We start from the raw sequence: 17,022 nt of genomic DNA, 5'->3' as shown, positions 1-17,022 counted from the left end.
TCCTGCCTGGTCTAATGCTGGTCATTGTGGCCTTTTGGGGAACTAATCAGTGGATGGATGGAAAATCTCTGTCTCTACTCTCGCTGTGTAACTCTTTCAAAAGAAATAAAAATAAATAAATAATTGAAATGAAATGAAAGCAACTGTAAAGTGAATTATCAGAAGTAAAAATTAAAACAGAGGGGCTGGAGCTGTGGTGTAGCTGGTGAAGCCGCAGCCTGCAGTGCTGGCATCCCATATAGATGCTGGTTTGAGACCATGCTGCACCACTTCCAATCAGGCTCTCTGCTATGGCCTGGGAAAGCAGTGGAAGATGGGTCAAGTCCTCGGGTCCCTGCACCCAAGTGGGAGACCCGGAAGAGGGTCCTAGATCCTGGCTTTGGGTAGGCACAGCTCCGGCTGTTGCGGCCAACTGGGGAGTGAACCATCAGATGGAAGACTCTCTCTTTCTCTCTCTCTCTCTCTCTCTGCCTCTCTTCTCTCTGTGTAACTCTAACTTTCAAATAAATAAATCTTTAAATCTTTAAAAAATGTCACAGCAAAACTTTAATGTATAACACTTCTTGTAGTAACATACTTTTGTCTACTATATTAAAATGCATTTAATATAATAGTAATAATAAAATCAAAGTGACAAGATTAACATTTATCCTCCTCTGAAATATGTGCGGTTTGACCACCTTACTAGTAAATGAAAAAACATGACTGATACAATAAGAATTGATAAAAATGTTCAGAATTACTTTTTAAAAGATTTATTATGTATTTGAAAGGCAGATTGACAGAGAGAGAGATAGACAGAAAGACAGAGGCTGGGCCAAGCCAAGGACAGGGACCTACAGTCCATCTGGGACTCTCATGTGAGTGGCAGGGGCCAAAGCACTTGGGGCATCTTTCTCTGTGATCTCAGGCATATTAACAGGGAGGTACATGAGAAGCAGAGCAAACGGGAGTTCAGCCTGTCTTCATTATGGGATGCTGGGATAGCAAGGTGTGGTTTAACAACCTGCACCAAATTGTCAGGCACCTGTCTCTGCCTTGTAAATAATTACTTAAATATTTTCACTTAATATATGCTTTTTAAAAAACTTTTATTTAATGAATATAAATTTCCAAAGTACAGCTTATGGATTACAATGGCTTTTTCCTCCACATAACTTCCCTCCCACCCGCAACCCTCCCCTTTACCGCTCCCTTTCCCCTTCCATTCACATCAAGATTAATTTTCAATTCTTTTTATATACAGAAGATCAATTTAGTATATATTAAGTAAAGATTTCAATAGTTTGCACCCACATAGAAACACAAAGTGAAAAATACTGTTTGAGTACTAGTTATAGCATTAAATCACAATGTACAGCATATTAAGGACAGAGATCCTACATGAGGAGTAAGTGCACAGTGACTCCTGTTGTTGACTTAACAATTTGACACTCTTGTTTATGGCATCAGTAATCACCCTAGGCTGTCGTCATGAGTTGCCAAAGCTATGGAAGCCTTTTGAGTTCACCGACTCTTATCATATTTAGACAAGGTCATAGTCAAAGTGGAAGTTCTCTCCTCCCTTCAGAGAAAGGTACCTCCTTCTTTGATGACCTGTTCTTTCCACTGGGATCTCACTCACGGAGATCTTTCATTTAGGTCATTTTTTTTTCTTTTGCCAGAGTGTCTTGGCTTTCCATGCCTGAAATACTCTCATGGGCTTTTTAGCAGGATGTGAATGCCTTAAAGGCTGATTCTGAGGCCAGAGTGCTGTTTAGGAATCTGCCATTCTATGAGTCTGCTGTGTATCCCGCTTCCCATGTTGGATCATTCTCTCCCTTTTTTGTTCTATCGGTTAGTATTTTCAGACACTAGTCTTGTTTATGTGATCCCTTTGATTCTTAGTCCTATCATTATGATCAATTGTGAACAGAAATTGATCAAATGGACTAGTGAGATGGCATTGGTACATGCCACCTGGATGGGATTGAATTGGAATCCCCTAGTATGTTTCTAACTCTACCATTTGAGGCAAGTCAGCTTGAGCATGTCCCAAATTGTACATCTCTTCCCTCTCTTATTCCCACTCTTATATGTAACAGGGATCACTTTTCAGTTAAGTTTCAACACTTAAGAATAATGGTGTATTGATTACAGAATTAAACCAATAGTATTAAGTAGAACAGACAAAAAATACAAAGAGGGATAACGTATTAAGTTGTTCATCAACAGTCAGGGCAAGGACTGATCAAGTCACCATTTCTCATAGTGTTCACTTCACTTTAACAGGTTTCCTTTTTGGTGCTTGGTTAGTTGTCACTATCAGGGAGAACATATGATATTTGTCCCTTTGGGACTGGCTTATTTCACTCAGCATGACGTTTTACAGATTCCCCCATTTTGTTGCAAATGATCAGATTTCATTTTTTTTTTTACTGCTGTAGTATTCTATAGAGTACATATCTCATAATTTCTTTATCCAGTCTATGGTTGATGGGCATTTAGGTTGATTACTGGTCTTAGCTATTGTGAATTGAGCTGCAATAAACATTAATGTGCAGAACACTTTTTTGTTTGCCAATTTAATTTCCTTTGGGTAAATTCCAAGGAGTGGGATGGCTGCGTTGAATGGTAGGGTTATATTCAGGTTTCTGAGGAATCTCCAGACTGACTTCCATAGTGGCTTTACCAGTTTGCATTACCACCAACAGTGGGTTAGTGTCCCTTTTCCTCCACATCCACGCCAGCATCTGTTGGTGGTGGATTTCTGAATGTGAGCCATTCTAACTGGGGTGAGGTGAAACCTCATTGTGGTTTTGATTTGCATTTCTCTGATTGCTAGTGATCTTGAACATTTTTTCATGTGCCTGATGGCCATTTGGATTTCCTCTTTTGAAAAATCTCTATTTAGGTCCTTGGTCCATCTGTTAAGTGTGTTGTTTGTTTTGTTGTTGTGGATTTTCTTGATCTCTTTGTAGATTCTGGTTATTAATCTTTATCTGTAGCATAGTTTGCAAATATTTTTTCCCATTCTGTCGGTTGCCTCTTCACTTTCCTGACTGTTTCTTTTGCAGTACAGAAACATCTCAATTTGATGCAATCCCAATAGTTAATTTTGGCTTTTACTGCCTGTGCTTCCGGGGTCCTTTCCAAGATGTCTTTGCCGGTGCCTGTATCTTGCATGTTTTCTCCAATGTTCTCAAATAATTTGATGGTTTCAGGTCGTAGATTTAGGTCTTTAATCCAAGTTGAGTGGATTTTTGTGTAAGGTGAAAGGTATGGGTCTTGCTTCATGGTTCTGCATGTGGAAATCCAATTTTCCTAGCACCATTTATTGAATAGTCTGTCCTTGTTCTAGGAATTGGTTTTAGATCCTTGATCAAATATAAGTTGGCTGTAGATATTTGGGTTGATTTCTGGTGTTTCTATTCTGTTCCATTGGTCTATCTATCTGTTTCTGTACCAGCACCATGCTGTTTTGATAACAACTGCCCTGCAGTATGTCCTGAAATCTGGTATTGTGATGCCTCTGGCTTTGTTTTTGTTGTACAAAATTGCTTTAGCTATTCGAGGTCTCCTGTGTCTCCATATGAATTTCAGCATCATTTTTTTCTAGATCTGAGAAGAATGTCTTTGGTATCTTGATTGGTATCCCACTGAATGCATAAATTGCTTTTGAGAGAATGGACATTTTGATGATATTGATTCTTCCAATCCATGAGCATGGAAGATTTCTCCATTTTTTGGTATCCTCTTCTATTTCTATCTTTAAGGTTTTGTAATTCTCATCGTAGAGATCTTTAACGTCCTTGGTTAAGTTTATTCCAAGGTATTTGATTGTTTTTGTAAATATTGTGAATGGGATAGATCTTAGAAGTTCTTTCTCAACCGTGGCATTGCCTGTGTATACAAAGGCTGTTGATTTTTGTGCATTGATTTTTTTTTACTTTTATTTAATGAATATAAATTTCCAAAGTACAGCTCATGGGTTACAATGGCTTCCCCCTCCCAAAACTTCCCTCCCACCCACAACCCTCCCCTTTCCCGCTCCCTCTCCCCTTCCAATCACATCACGATTCATTTTCAATTCTCTTTATATACAAAAGATCAGTTTAGTATAAATTAGGTAACGATTTCAACAGTTTGCCCCCATATAGCAACACAAAGTGAAAAAAAAATACTGTTGGAGTACTAGTTATAGCATTAAATAATAGTGTACAGCACATTAAAGGCAGAGATCCTACATATTATTTTTTTAAAAAATTAATTAATTTTCTATGCCATTTCCAATTTAACACCAGGTTTTTTTTTTTCATTTCCAATTATCTTTATATACAGGAGATCGATTCAGTATATAATTAGTAAAGATCTCATCAGTTTGTACCCACGCAGAAACACAAAGTATAAAAATACTGTTTCAGTACTAGTTATAGCATCACTGCACATTAGACAACACATTAAGGACAGATCCCACATGGGATGTAAGTACACAGTGACTCCTGTTGCTGACTTAACAATTTGACACTCCTGTTCATGGCGTCAGTAATCTCCCTAGGCTCTAGTCATGAGTTGCCAGGGCTATGGAAGCCTTTAGGGTTCGCTGACTTTGATCTTATTCCGATAGGGTCACAGTCAAAGTGGAAGTTCTCTCCTCCCTTCAGAGAAAGGTACCTCCTTCTTTGATGGCCCCGTTCTTTCCACTGGGATCTCACTCACAGAGATCTTTCATTTAGGTCTTCTTCTTTTTTTCTTTTCCATGGTATCTTGGCTTTCCATGCCTACAATGCTCTCATGGGCTCTTCAGCCAGATCCGAAAGCCTTAAGGGCTGATTCTAAGGCCAGAGTGTTGTTTAGGACATCTGCCATTCTATGAGTCTGCTGTGTATCCCACTTCCCATGTTGGATCTTTCTCTCCCTTTTTGATTCTATCAGTTAGTATTAGCAGACACTTGTCTTGTTTGTGTGATCCCTTTGTTTCTTAGACCTATGCAAGCCATCGAATGTGAACTGAAATTGATCACTTGGACTAGTGAGATGGCATTGGTACATTGCCACCTTGATGGGATTGTATTGGAATCCCCTGGCACATTACTAACTCCATCATTTGGGGCAAGACTGATTGTGCATGTCCCAAACTGTGCATCTCCTCCCTCTCTTTTTCCACTCTTAAATTTAACAGGGATCACTTTTCAGTTAAAATTTAAACACCTAAGAATAATTGTGTGTTAATTACAGAGTTCAACCACTAGTACTAGAACAACAACAACAACAACAACAACAACAGATACTAAAAAGGATAAAGTATTACATTGTACATCTAGAGTCAGGACAAAAGCTGATCAGGTCATTGTTTCTTATAGTGTCCATTTCACTTCAACAGGTTTCCCCTTTGGTGCTCAGTTGTCACCGATCAGGGAAAACAAATGATATTTGTCTCTTTGGGACTGGCTTAATTCACTCAGCATGATGCTTTCCAGATCCCTCCATCTTGTTGCAAATGACTGGGTTTCATTGTTCCTTACTGCTGTATAGTATTCTATGGAGTACATGTCCCATAATTTCTTTATCCAGTCTACTGTTGATGGGCATTTGGGTTGGTTCCAGGTCTTAGCTATTGTGAATTGGGCTGCAATAAACATTAATGTGCAGATGGCTTTTTTATTAGCCAAATTAATTTCCTTTGGGTAAATTCCAAGGAGTGGGATGGCTGGGTTGTATGGTAGGGTTATGTTCAGGTTTCTGAGGAATCTCCAGACTGACTTCCATAGTGGCTTTACCAGTTTGCATTCCCACCAACAGTGGGTTAGTATCCCTTTTCCCCCACATCCTCTCCAGCATGTATTGTTGGTAGATTTCTGAATGTGAGCCATTCTAACCGGGGTGAGGTGAAACCTCATTGTGGTTTTGATTTGCATTTCCCTGGTGGCTAGTGATCCTCAACATCTTTTTTTTCATGTGTCTGATGGCCATTTGGATTTCCTCTTTTGAAAAATGACTATTGAGGTCCTTGGCCCATCTCTTCAGTGGGTTGTTTGTTTTGTTGTTGTGGATTTTCTTGATTTCTATGTAGATTCTGGTTATCAACCCTTTATCTGTAGTATAGTTTGCAAATATTTTTTCCCATTCTGTCGGTTGCCTCTTTACTTTCCTGACTGTTTCTTTTGCGGTACAGAAACTTCTCAATTTGATGCAATCCCAAATGTTAATTTTGGTTTTGACTGCCTGTGCTCCTGGGGTCTTTTCCAAGAAGTCTTTGCCTGTACCTATATCTTGCAGGGTTTCTCCAATGCTCTCTAATAATTTGATGGTTTTGGGTCGTAGATTTAAGTCTTTAATCCACGTTGAGTGAATTTTTGTGTAAGGTGAAAGGTATGGGTCTTGCTTCAAGCTTCTGCACATGGAAATCCAATTTTCCCAGCACCATTTATTGAATAGGCTGTCCTTATTCCAGGGATTAGTTTTGGATCTTTGGTCAAATATAAGTTGGCTGTAGATGTTTGGATTGATTTCTGGTGTTTCTATTCTGTTCCATTGGTCTATCCATCTGTTTCTGTACCAGTACCATGCTGTTTTGATGACAACTGCCCTCTAGTATGCCCTGAAATCTGGGATTGTGATGCCTCCGGCTTTGTTTTTGTTGTACAAGATTGCTTTGGCTATTCGAGGTCTTCTGTGTCTCCATATGAATTTCAGCATTACTTTTTCCAGTTCTGAGAAGAATGTCTTCGGTATCTTGATTGCTATTGCATTGAATGTATAAATTGCTCTTGGGAGAATAGACATTTTGATGATATTGATTCTTCCAATCCATGAGCATGGAAGATTTCTCCATTTTTTGGTATCCTCTTCTATTTCTTTCTTTAAGGTTTTGTAGTTTTCATCGTAGAGATCTTTAACGTCCTTGGTTAAGTTTATTCCAAGGTATTTGATTGTTTTTGTAGCTATTGTGAATGGGATTGATCTTAGAAGTTCTTCCTCAGCCGTGGCATTGCCTGTGTATAAAAAGGCTCTTGATTTTTGTGGATTGATTTGATATCCTGCTACTTTGCCAAACTCTTCGATGAGTTCCAGTAGTCTCTTAGTAGAGTTCTTTGGGTCCCCTAAATAATCATATCATCTGCAAAGAGGGATAGTTTGAGTTCATCCTTCCCAATTTGTATCCCTTTAATTTCTTTTTCTTGCCTAATAGCTCTGGCTAAAACTTCCAGAACTATATTGAATAGCAGTGGTGAGAGTGGGCATCCCTGTCTGGTACCAGATCTCAGCGGAAATGCTTCCAGCTTTTCCCCATTCAATAGGATGTTGGCCGTGGGTTTTTCGTATATTGCTTTGATTGTATTGAGGAATGTTCCTTCCATGCCCAGTTTGCTTAGAGTTTTCATCATGAAAGGGTGTTGTATTTTATCAAATGCTTTCTCTGCGTCTATTGAGAGAATCATATGGTTTTTCTTCTGCAGTCTGTTAATGTAGTGTATTATGTTGATTGTTTTGCGGACGTTGAACCATCCCTGCATACCAGGGAGAAATCCCACTTGGTCTGGGTGGATGATCTTTCTGATGTGTTGTTGCATTCTATTGGCCAGAATTTTATTGAGGATTTTTGCGTCTATGTTCATCAGGGATATTGGTCTGTAATTCTCTTTGCATGCTGCATCTTTTTCTGGCTTAGGAATTAAGGTGATGCTGGCTTCATAGAAAGAATTTGGGAGGATTCCCTCTTTTTCAATTGTTCTGAATAGTTTGAGAAGAATTGGAGATAGTTCTTCTCTAAATGTCTGGTAGAACTCAGCAGTGAATCCATCTGGTCCTGGGCTTTTCTTTGTTGGGAGGGCCTTTATTACTGTTTCAATTTCTGTCTCAGTTATGGGTCTGTTTAGGTTTTCTATGTCTTCCTGGCTCAATTTAGGCAGGTTGTATGTGTCCAAGAATCTGTCCATTTCTGATAGATTTCCCTGTTTGCTGGCATACAAGTCCTTGTAGTAATTTCTGATGATTCTTTTTATTTCTGTGGTGTCTGTTGTTATGTTTCCTTTTTCATCTCTGATCCTATTGATTTGGGTCTTTACTCTTCTTTTTTTAGTTAGTTGAGCCAATGGGGTGTCAATTTTGTTTATTTTTTCAAAAAACCAGCTCCTCGTTTGGCTGATTTTTTGTAATGTTTTTTTGGATTCAATCCTGTTGATTTCTTCTTTGATTTTAATTATTTCTCTTCTCCTACTGGGTTTGGGTTTGGTTTGCTGCAGATTTTCTAGATCCTTGAGATGACTTGAAAGCTCATCTATTTGGTGCCTCTCCAATTTCTTGATGTAGGCACCTATTGATATAAACTTTCCTCTTAACACTGCTTTTGTTGTATCCCATAGGTTTTGGTATGTTGTGCTGTTATCCTCGTTTACTTCCAGAAAATTTTTGATTTCTCTTTTAATTTCTTCTATGACCCATTGTTCATTCAGGAGCATGTTGTTAAATCTCCATGTGTTTGAACGTGCTCTGGCGATTCCCGAGTTGCTAATTTCCAATTTCATTCCTTTGCATGGTATGATTCTAATTCTCTTGAATTTGCTGAGACTTGCTTTATGGCCTAGTATGTGGTCAATCCTAGAGAAGGTTCCATGTACTGCTGAGAAGAATGTAAAGTCCTTAGATGTAGGATGAAATGTTCTGTAGATATCTGTTAGATCCATTTGGGCTATAGTGTCATTTAAATCTGCTGTCTCCTTGTTGATCTTCTGTCCTGATGATCTGTCTATCTCTCAGATAGGAGTATTGAAGTCCCCCAGTACTATTGTATTGGGGTCTAAGTCTCCCTTTAAGTCCCTTAACACGTCTTTTAAATAAGCTGGTGCCCTGTGATTAGGTGCATATACATTGATAATCGTTATATCTTCCTGTTGAATGGATCCCTTAATCATTAAATAGTGCCCCTCTTTGTTTCTCCTGACAGTTTTTGTGGTAAAGTTTATGTTGTCTGATATTAAGATGGCTACGCCCGCTCTTTTTTCATTCTATTGTCATGGTATATCTTTTTCCAGCCTTTCACTTTCAGTCTGTATGGATCATTGTTGGAAAGATGAGTTTCTTGTAAGCAGCAAAAAGATGGGATTTGTTCCTTAACCCAGTCAGCCAATCGGTGTCTTTTAACTGGACAGTTCAAGCCATTAACATTCAATGTGACTATTGAGAAGGAGTAACTTTGCCCTGCCATTTGCCAAAGATATTTTCTAATATCTGGTTTGAGATTCCTGTGATCTTTTGCTGTGGGGTTTCCTTCCTTTACCTTCTTCCATATTGGTGACCGGGTTTCTGTGTTTCTGTATGTAATACATCTTTAAGCATCTTTTGCAGGGCTGGACAAGTGGCGACAAATTCTTTCAATTTCTGTTTGCTGTGAAAGATCTTTATTTCGCCTTCATTCACAAATGAGAGCTTTGCAGGATATAATATTCTGGGCTGGCAGTTTTTCTCTCTTAGTACCTGGGCTATATCTCGCCATTCTCTCCTGGCTTGTAGGGTTTCTGATGAGAAGTCAGCTGTGAGTCTAATTGGAGATCCTCTGAGAGTAATCTGGCATTTCTCTCTTGCACATTTTAGGATCTTTTCTTTGTGTTTCACTCTGGTGAGTTTGATTACAACATGTCGTGGTGAGGATCTCTTTTGGTCATGTTTATTAGGAGTTCTATGAGCTTCCTGTACTAGGATGTCTCTGTCCTTCTCCAAATCTGGGAAATTTTCTGCTAGTATCTCACTAAAAAGGCCTTCTAATCCTTTCTCCCTTTCCATGCCTTCAGGAACTCCTAGAACCCGAATGTTGGGTTTTTTAATAATATCCTGTAGGTTCCTGACAGTATTTTTTAGATTTCTGATTTCTTCTTCTTTTCTTTGATTTGACTGTTTCCTTTCCTGTTCTCTGTATTCTAATTCTGATATTCTCTCTTCTGCTTCACCCATTCTGTTTTAAGGCTCTCAAATGTGTTTGTCCTTTGATCTATTGAGTTCTTCATTTCATTGTGGTTTTTTGTCACTATCTCAGTTTCCTGTTCTACTAGTTGTTTCATTTCATTTTGATTCCTCCTTAATATTTCATTTTCACGGGAGATTTTCTATCTTGTCCATTAAGGATTTCTGTAGTTCAAGAATTTGTTTTTGAGAACTTCTTAATGTTCTTATCAATTTTTTGAGATCTGCTTCTTGCATTCCCTCTATCTCTTCATCTTCATAATCTTGCATTGGCGTGCCTTGTTCACTAGGGGGTGTCATAGTGTCTTCCTTGTTCTTGTTGCCTCGGCTTCTATGTTTGTTGTTTGGCATGTTGGAGATAATTTATGGTGTTTTTTTGTTTTTTTTTTTTTTTTTTTTTTTTGCTGTGGTGTTTTTTTTCTCATTATACTATTCCTCTAAGTGAGCTGTCTGCTTTGTTGGAGCCTTAGGGGCTGTGATGGGTGTGGCCAGAGAGCTATGCTTCAGGTAAACTCTTCAGGTTTAAGGCTGTGTAAAGAGCGTCCCAGATTGCTCACTCTCTTGCCCCTTGCTGGCTCGCTTTCTCTTTTTTTTTTTTTTTTTTTTGACTCAGTTGGGAGTGGAGTTGAGGGTAGTTGAAATCTGGCCTCTGTGAGTATTCGTTAGATCTACCCCTGGGACCACACACAGAGTTTATGCAGCCCTCACTGTGTTCTCCAGTTTCGCTAAAGTTACTGAGTTTGGCTGCGCTTTACATATGTAAAATCGCGGTGCTCTTTGTTTTGCTTGGTGAGTGAAGGGAGAGGCCTCTGTTCCCCCCCACCCCCAGTTTTTCGGGTTTCTGAGGTCTTTGTCTTACCCTCCTCGGTTCCCGCGCTGGCGAGAATCTGTGGCTCTGGCTCCTCTCCCGCCGCTCGGCTCGTCTTGGTTGGTTTTCCACGCGGTGGGCTCCCTGTAAGTCCTCTGTGTCCCATCCACAAGATCCGGAAGCGTTTCCTCTGCAGTTTTTTTCTTGAGTCTTTTCCTGAGGCTACAGTAATTCCACTTTTATGAAACTTTATTCTCCCAAACTAAAGGCGCACGTCCTCACTATCCGCCATCTTGGCTCCGCCTCTCTGTGCATTGATTTTATATCCTGCTACTTTGCCAAACTCTTCGATAAGTTCCAATAGTCTCTTAGTAGAGTTCTTTGGATCCCCTAAATAAAGAATCATATCATCTGCAAAGAGGGATAGTTTGAATTCTTCCTTCCCCATTTGTATCCTTTTAATTTCTTTTTCTTGCCTGATGGCTCTGGCTAAATCTTCCAGAACTATATTGAATAGCAGTGGTGAGAGTGGGCATCCCTGTCTGGTACCAGATCTCAGCAGAAATGCTTCCAACTTTTCCCCATTCAATAGGATGTTGGCCATGGGTTTTTCATAAATTGCTTTGAGTTTATTGAAGAATGTTCCTTCCATACCCACTATGCTTAGGGTTTTCATCATGAAAGGATGTTGAATTTTATCGAATGCTTTCTCTGCATCTATTCAGATAATCATATGGTTTTTCTTCTGCAATCTGTTAATGTGGTGTATCACATTGATTGTTTTGCAGACGTTGAACCATCCCTGCATACCAGGGAGAAATCCCACTTGGTCTGGGTGGATGATCTTTCTGATGTGTTTCTGTATTCTATTGGCGAGAACTTTATTGAGTATTTTTGCATCTATGTTCATCAGGGATATTGGTCTGTAATTCTCTTTGCATGCTGCATCTTTTTCTGGCTTAGGAATTAAGGTGATGCTGGCTTCATAGAAAGAATTTGGGAGGATTCCCTCTTTTTCGATTGTTCTGAATAGTTTGAGAAGAATTGGAGTTAGTTCTTCTTTAAATGTCTGGTAGAACTCAGCAGTGAATCCATCTGGTCCTGGGCTTTTCTTTGTTGGGAGGGCCTTTATTACTGTTTCAATTTCTGTCTCAGTTATGGGTCTGTTTAGGTTTTCTGTGTCTTCCTGGTTCAATTTAGGTAGGTTGCATGTGTCCAGGAATCTATCTATTTCCGACAGATTTCCCTGTTTGTTGGCATACAAGTCCTTGTAGTAATTTCTGATGATTCTTTTTTTTTTCCTGTGGCGTCTGTTGTTACTTTTCCTTTTTCATTTCTGATTTTATTGATTTGGGTCTTTACTCTTCTTTTTTTTAGTTAGTTGAGCCAATGGTGTGTCAATTTTATTCATTTTTTCAAAAAAACAGCTATTCGCTTGGCTGATTTTTTTGTAATGTTTTTTTGGATTCAATGCTGTTGATTTCTTCTCTGATTTTAATTATTTCTCTTCTCTTACTGGATTTGGTTCTGGTTTGCTGCAGATTTTCTAGATCCTTGAGATGACTTGAAAGCTCATCTATTTGGTGCCTTTCCAATTTCTTGATGTAGGCACCTATTTTTATAAACTTTCCTCTTAACACTGCTTTTGCTGTATCCCATAGGTTTTGGTATGTCAAAATGTATCCTCATTTACTTCCAGAAAATTTTTGATTTCTCTTTTAATTTCTTCTATGACCCATTGTTCATCCAGGAGCATGTTGTTCAATCTCCACGTGTTTGCATGTGCTCTAGGGATTCCCGAGTTGCTGATTTTCAACTTCATTGCTTTGTGGTCTGAGAAGCTACATGGTATGATTCTAATTCTTTTGAATTTGCTGAGACTTGCTTTATGGCCTAGTATGTGGTCGATCCTAGAGAAGGTTCCTTGTACTGCTCAGAAGAATGTAAATTCCTTATGTGTAGGATGAAAAGTTCTGTAGATATCTGTTAGATCCATTTGGGCAATAGTGTTGATTAAATCTGCTATTTCCTTGTTGATCTTCTGTGCAGATGATCTGTCTATTTCTGAGAGTGGAGTATTGAAGTCCCCCAGTACTATTGTATTGGATTCTAAGTCTCCCTTTAAGTCCCTTAACATATCTTTTAAATAAACCTGTGCCCTGTAATTAGATGCATATACATTTATAATAGTTACATCTTCCTGTTGACTTGAACCCTTAATCATTATATAGTGTCCCTCTTTGTCTCTCTTAACAGTTTTTGTGTTAAAGTTTATTTTGTCTCATATTAATATGCTACACCTGCTTTTTCTGGTTTCTGTTGGCATGGAATATCTTTTTCCAGCCATTCACTTTCAGTCTGCATGCATCTTTGTTCGAAAGATGTATTTCTTGTAGGTAGCAAATAGATGGGTTTTGTTCCTTCATCCGTTCAGCCAATCTGTGCCTCAATGTAAAGAGAATTGTGAGCTTCTCAAATTTATTTTTCAAAATAAATAATTCACAAATAGCGAAATGATATCAGTCTTAAATTGCTCACGAAGTTCACCTTTCAACGACCTAGGCTTCAGGCTGGCCTAATTTTAAATTATACCTATTCATGAATACTCATTTATCAAAGGTTCTACTTCATAACAAACTTTAACTATTTTACTAAAACATAAATTATTTCTCTTTTCTTAAGAGATAAAAAGAATAGTTAGTTATTCTCCTCTGTCTGCCCTCATTGTATTCAATAAGCCCAAGAACTTTATGTGACAGATCATCAATCATGTTACAATAGAGGACTGTGAAAAGAAAAATAACTCAAGCATTAGTACACCTTGGTTTCAGTGCCACCTCTCTCCATGTCTAACTTTTTGATACCAGCCATGCAACTTCTCAATCTTCAGTTTCATCACAACTAAAAAAGAGGGTTGAACTCCGTATTCCTTGAAGTTTCTTCTAGGGCTAAAGTTATTTGATTTCTTGTTCAAGTATAAATTATACTGTCATGAATAAAAATATGTGCAATTTGGGACATGCTCAATTGAACTTGCCCCAAATGGTGGAGTTAGAAATGTGCCAGGGGATTCCAATTCAATCCCAGCAAGGTGGCATGTACCAATGCCATCTCACTAGTCCAAGTGATCAACTTCAGTTCACAATTGATCACTCTGATAGGTCTAAGAGTCAAAGGGATCACACAAACAAGACTAGTGTCTGCTAATACTAACTGATAGAACAAAAAAGGGAGAGAACGATCCAACATGGGAAGCAGGATACACAGCAGACTCATAGAATGGCAGATGTCCTAAATAGCACTCTGGCCTCAGAATCAGCCCGTAAGGCATTTGGATCTGGCTGAAGAGCCCATGAGAGTATTGTAGGCATGCAAAGCCAAGACACTCTGTGGAAAAAAAAAGAGGACCTAAATGAAAGATCTCTGTGAGGGAGATCCCAGTGGAAAGAACGGGCCATCAAAGAAGGAGGTACCTTTCTCTGAAGGGAGGGGAGAATTTCCACTTTGACTATGACCCTATCGGAATAAGAGCAAAGTCAGCGAACCCTAAAGGCTTCCATAGCCTTGGCAACTCATGACTGGAGCCTAGGGAGATTACTTACGCCATAAACAAGAGTGTCAAATTGTTAAGTCAACAACAGGAGTCACTGTGTACTTACATCTCATGTGGGATCTGTCCTTAATGTGTTGTCCCATGTGAAGTGATGCTATAACCAGTACTAAAACAGTATTTTTACACTTTGTGTTTCTGCGTGGGTGCAAACTGATAAAATCTTTACTTAGTGTATACTGAATCGATCTTCTGTATATAAAGATAATTGGAAATGGAAAAAAAAAACCTTGGTTTTAAATTGGAAATGGCATAGAAAATTAATTAATTTTTAAAAAATATTATATAGGATCTCTTTCTTTAATGTGCTGTACACTGTTATTTAATGCTATAACTAGTACTCCAACAGTATTTTTCACTTTGTGTTGCTATGTGGGTGCAAACTATTGAAATCTTTGCTTAATATATACTGAACTGATCTTCTGTATATAAAGAGAATTGAAAATGAATCTTGATGTGAATGGAAGGGGAGAGGGAGCGGGAAAGGGGAGGGTTGTGGGTGGGAGGGAACTTTTGGGAGGGGGAATCCATTGTAATCCATAAGCTGTACTTTGGAAATTTATATTCATTAAATAAAAGTTAAAAAAAAGAGTTCATAATCTCAAATCCTTGAGCACTCAGTCTAGTGAAGATGTTGTCATGTACAATAAAGAACTAGTTGAATTAAAATAATATATATGGAATTAAGCCCAACTTTCTTTTAAATAGAGTAAACGTTCCTCCTCTACATTCAAAAGATTAGTGGGCAGAAAATATTTAAAATGTACTACTTATTTCATTTCACCCATATCTGAATATAAGGACTAGTATGGAATCTTGGGCTGTTGGACAAAAGCTGATTTACATATAGTAAGCTTAAGACTCTCTACAGTGTGAAACTATAGGGTAGGGGCCCACGTTGTGGTGTAGCTGATTAACCCTCCTCCTGCAATATCGGTATCACATATGGGTGCTTTCTCCTGGGAAAGTAGCAGCAGATGACCCAAGTGCTTGAGTCCCTGGACCCACATGGGAGATGTGGAAGAAATGTCTGGCTCCTGGCTTTGGCTTACTCCAGCCATGGCCATTGCAGCTATTTGGGGAGTGAACCAGCAGATGGAAGATCTCTCTCTTTTCTCCCGCTCTCTCTCTGTCTCTCTCCCCCTTCTTTCTCTCTGGGTCTCTGTCTTTCTAACAAATGAATCTTTAAAAAGCAAAGGGCAATAGAAAAAGCTGAGTGAATCCTATGGGAGTAGAAACTTAAAGGCATGAGACCAAAGTTTTCATTTCCATTTCTGCTACCATTGCATGTGGAAAGTCTGTATTTTTTAATTCCATGGTTGTATATGAAAAGTGACTCTGATTGTGAGGCAGAACTGTAGTTAAATCTGCTCAGCATAATACAGAAAAATAATAGATATGAGTCCTACTTAAACTCCTGAATCAAAGAGATTAATATACTCATTAGGGAAAAATTTATATATATATATATATATATATATATATATATACACCAAACTAATGCCATTTCTCCAGAGCATATCAAGAATCTCAGAAAACAGTGGCCTATAAACCATTCACACTTAAACACCCAGAATTCAAGCAAGAGGTGCTTATTTAGGCATAATAGATGCTAGCAGAAGTCATTCTACCAAATAAATAAGTTGCTAGTCAATTAAGTTCCCAGAAATGTCAGTCTGTACTTCTGAGTTATGTGGAATGAAAATCAAACATTTAAAGCATATGTTGACTGATACAGTTACACAGTCATCTATTTCAATATTTTATGGTTCTTGGGTAGTTTGAGGCATTATATGTAAGAGGAACAGGATCTAATTCTTTTTAAACTCATTAAGGATGGAACAAGCATGATGAGTTTTACTTTGCAGAGAGAACATTTGATGAAGAAAAATGATACAGTCTTAAAACAGGTGAATTTGCAGGACAGGAACAGTAACATCTAAAGTTTATTTAAAAAAATTTACTTATTTATTTGAAAGACGGAGTGAGGGAGGGAGGGAAGAAGGGAGAAAGAGAGAGAGAGAGATCTTGTATTCAGTGGCTCACTCCCTGAATGGCTGCATTGGCTGGATCAGGGCCAATTCAAAGCCAGGATCCAGGAGTTTTTTCTGGATCTCCCATGTGAGTGCAGGGGTCCAAGCACTTGGGTCATCTGCTTCTTTTTCAGGCACTTTAGCAAGGAGTTGAATCTGAAATGGATCAGCCGGAACTCGAACCAGTACCCACATGGGATGCCAGTGCTGCAGGCGGCAGCTTTACCTACTATGACACAGCACTGGCCCCACCCACATCTATAGATCAAAAGAAGAAAGGTGATCTATAATAGTCTTATCTGGGCTCACTGCATGCAAAAGAAGGATTCATGATTAAAACATGGTGATGTATCAGTGGCCCCTAGAAGTTTTGTCTAAGTCTTTGTATTATACCAACTTCCTTAAAAACACCAGTATACAATAAGAAGCTTATTCAGAATTTGATTCAACAATCTCAAAAACTAGGCAATGAATTAAGCAATGAAGCAAGCTTCTTCAAATATCCAACAGGTAGGTTGCCATGGCCCATGCCACTGGTGGTTTTGACTGAGGGAGAATTCCAAGGTCCTTGCTGACTTTGAGTCCAGCCTGGGGAGCTGACAGGGGGCAGTGCATCTACTCTGTTCCATGAA

This window comes from Lepus europaeus, chromosome X (genome assembly GCF_033115175.1).
Source record: "Lepus europaeus isolate LE1 chromosome X, mLepTim1.pri, whole genome shotgun sequence".
NCBI lineage: Eukaryota > Metazoa > Chordata > Mammalia > Lagomorpha > Leporidae > Lepus > Lepus europaeus.
The sequence above is the reverse complement of the archived record's forward strand: the minus strand, read 5'-3'. Positions refer to the sequence as shown.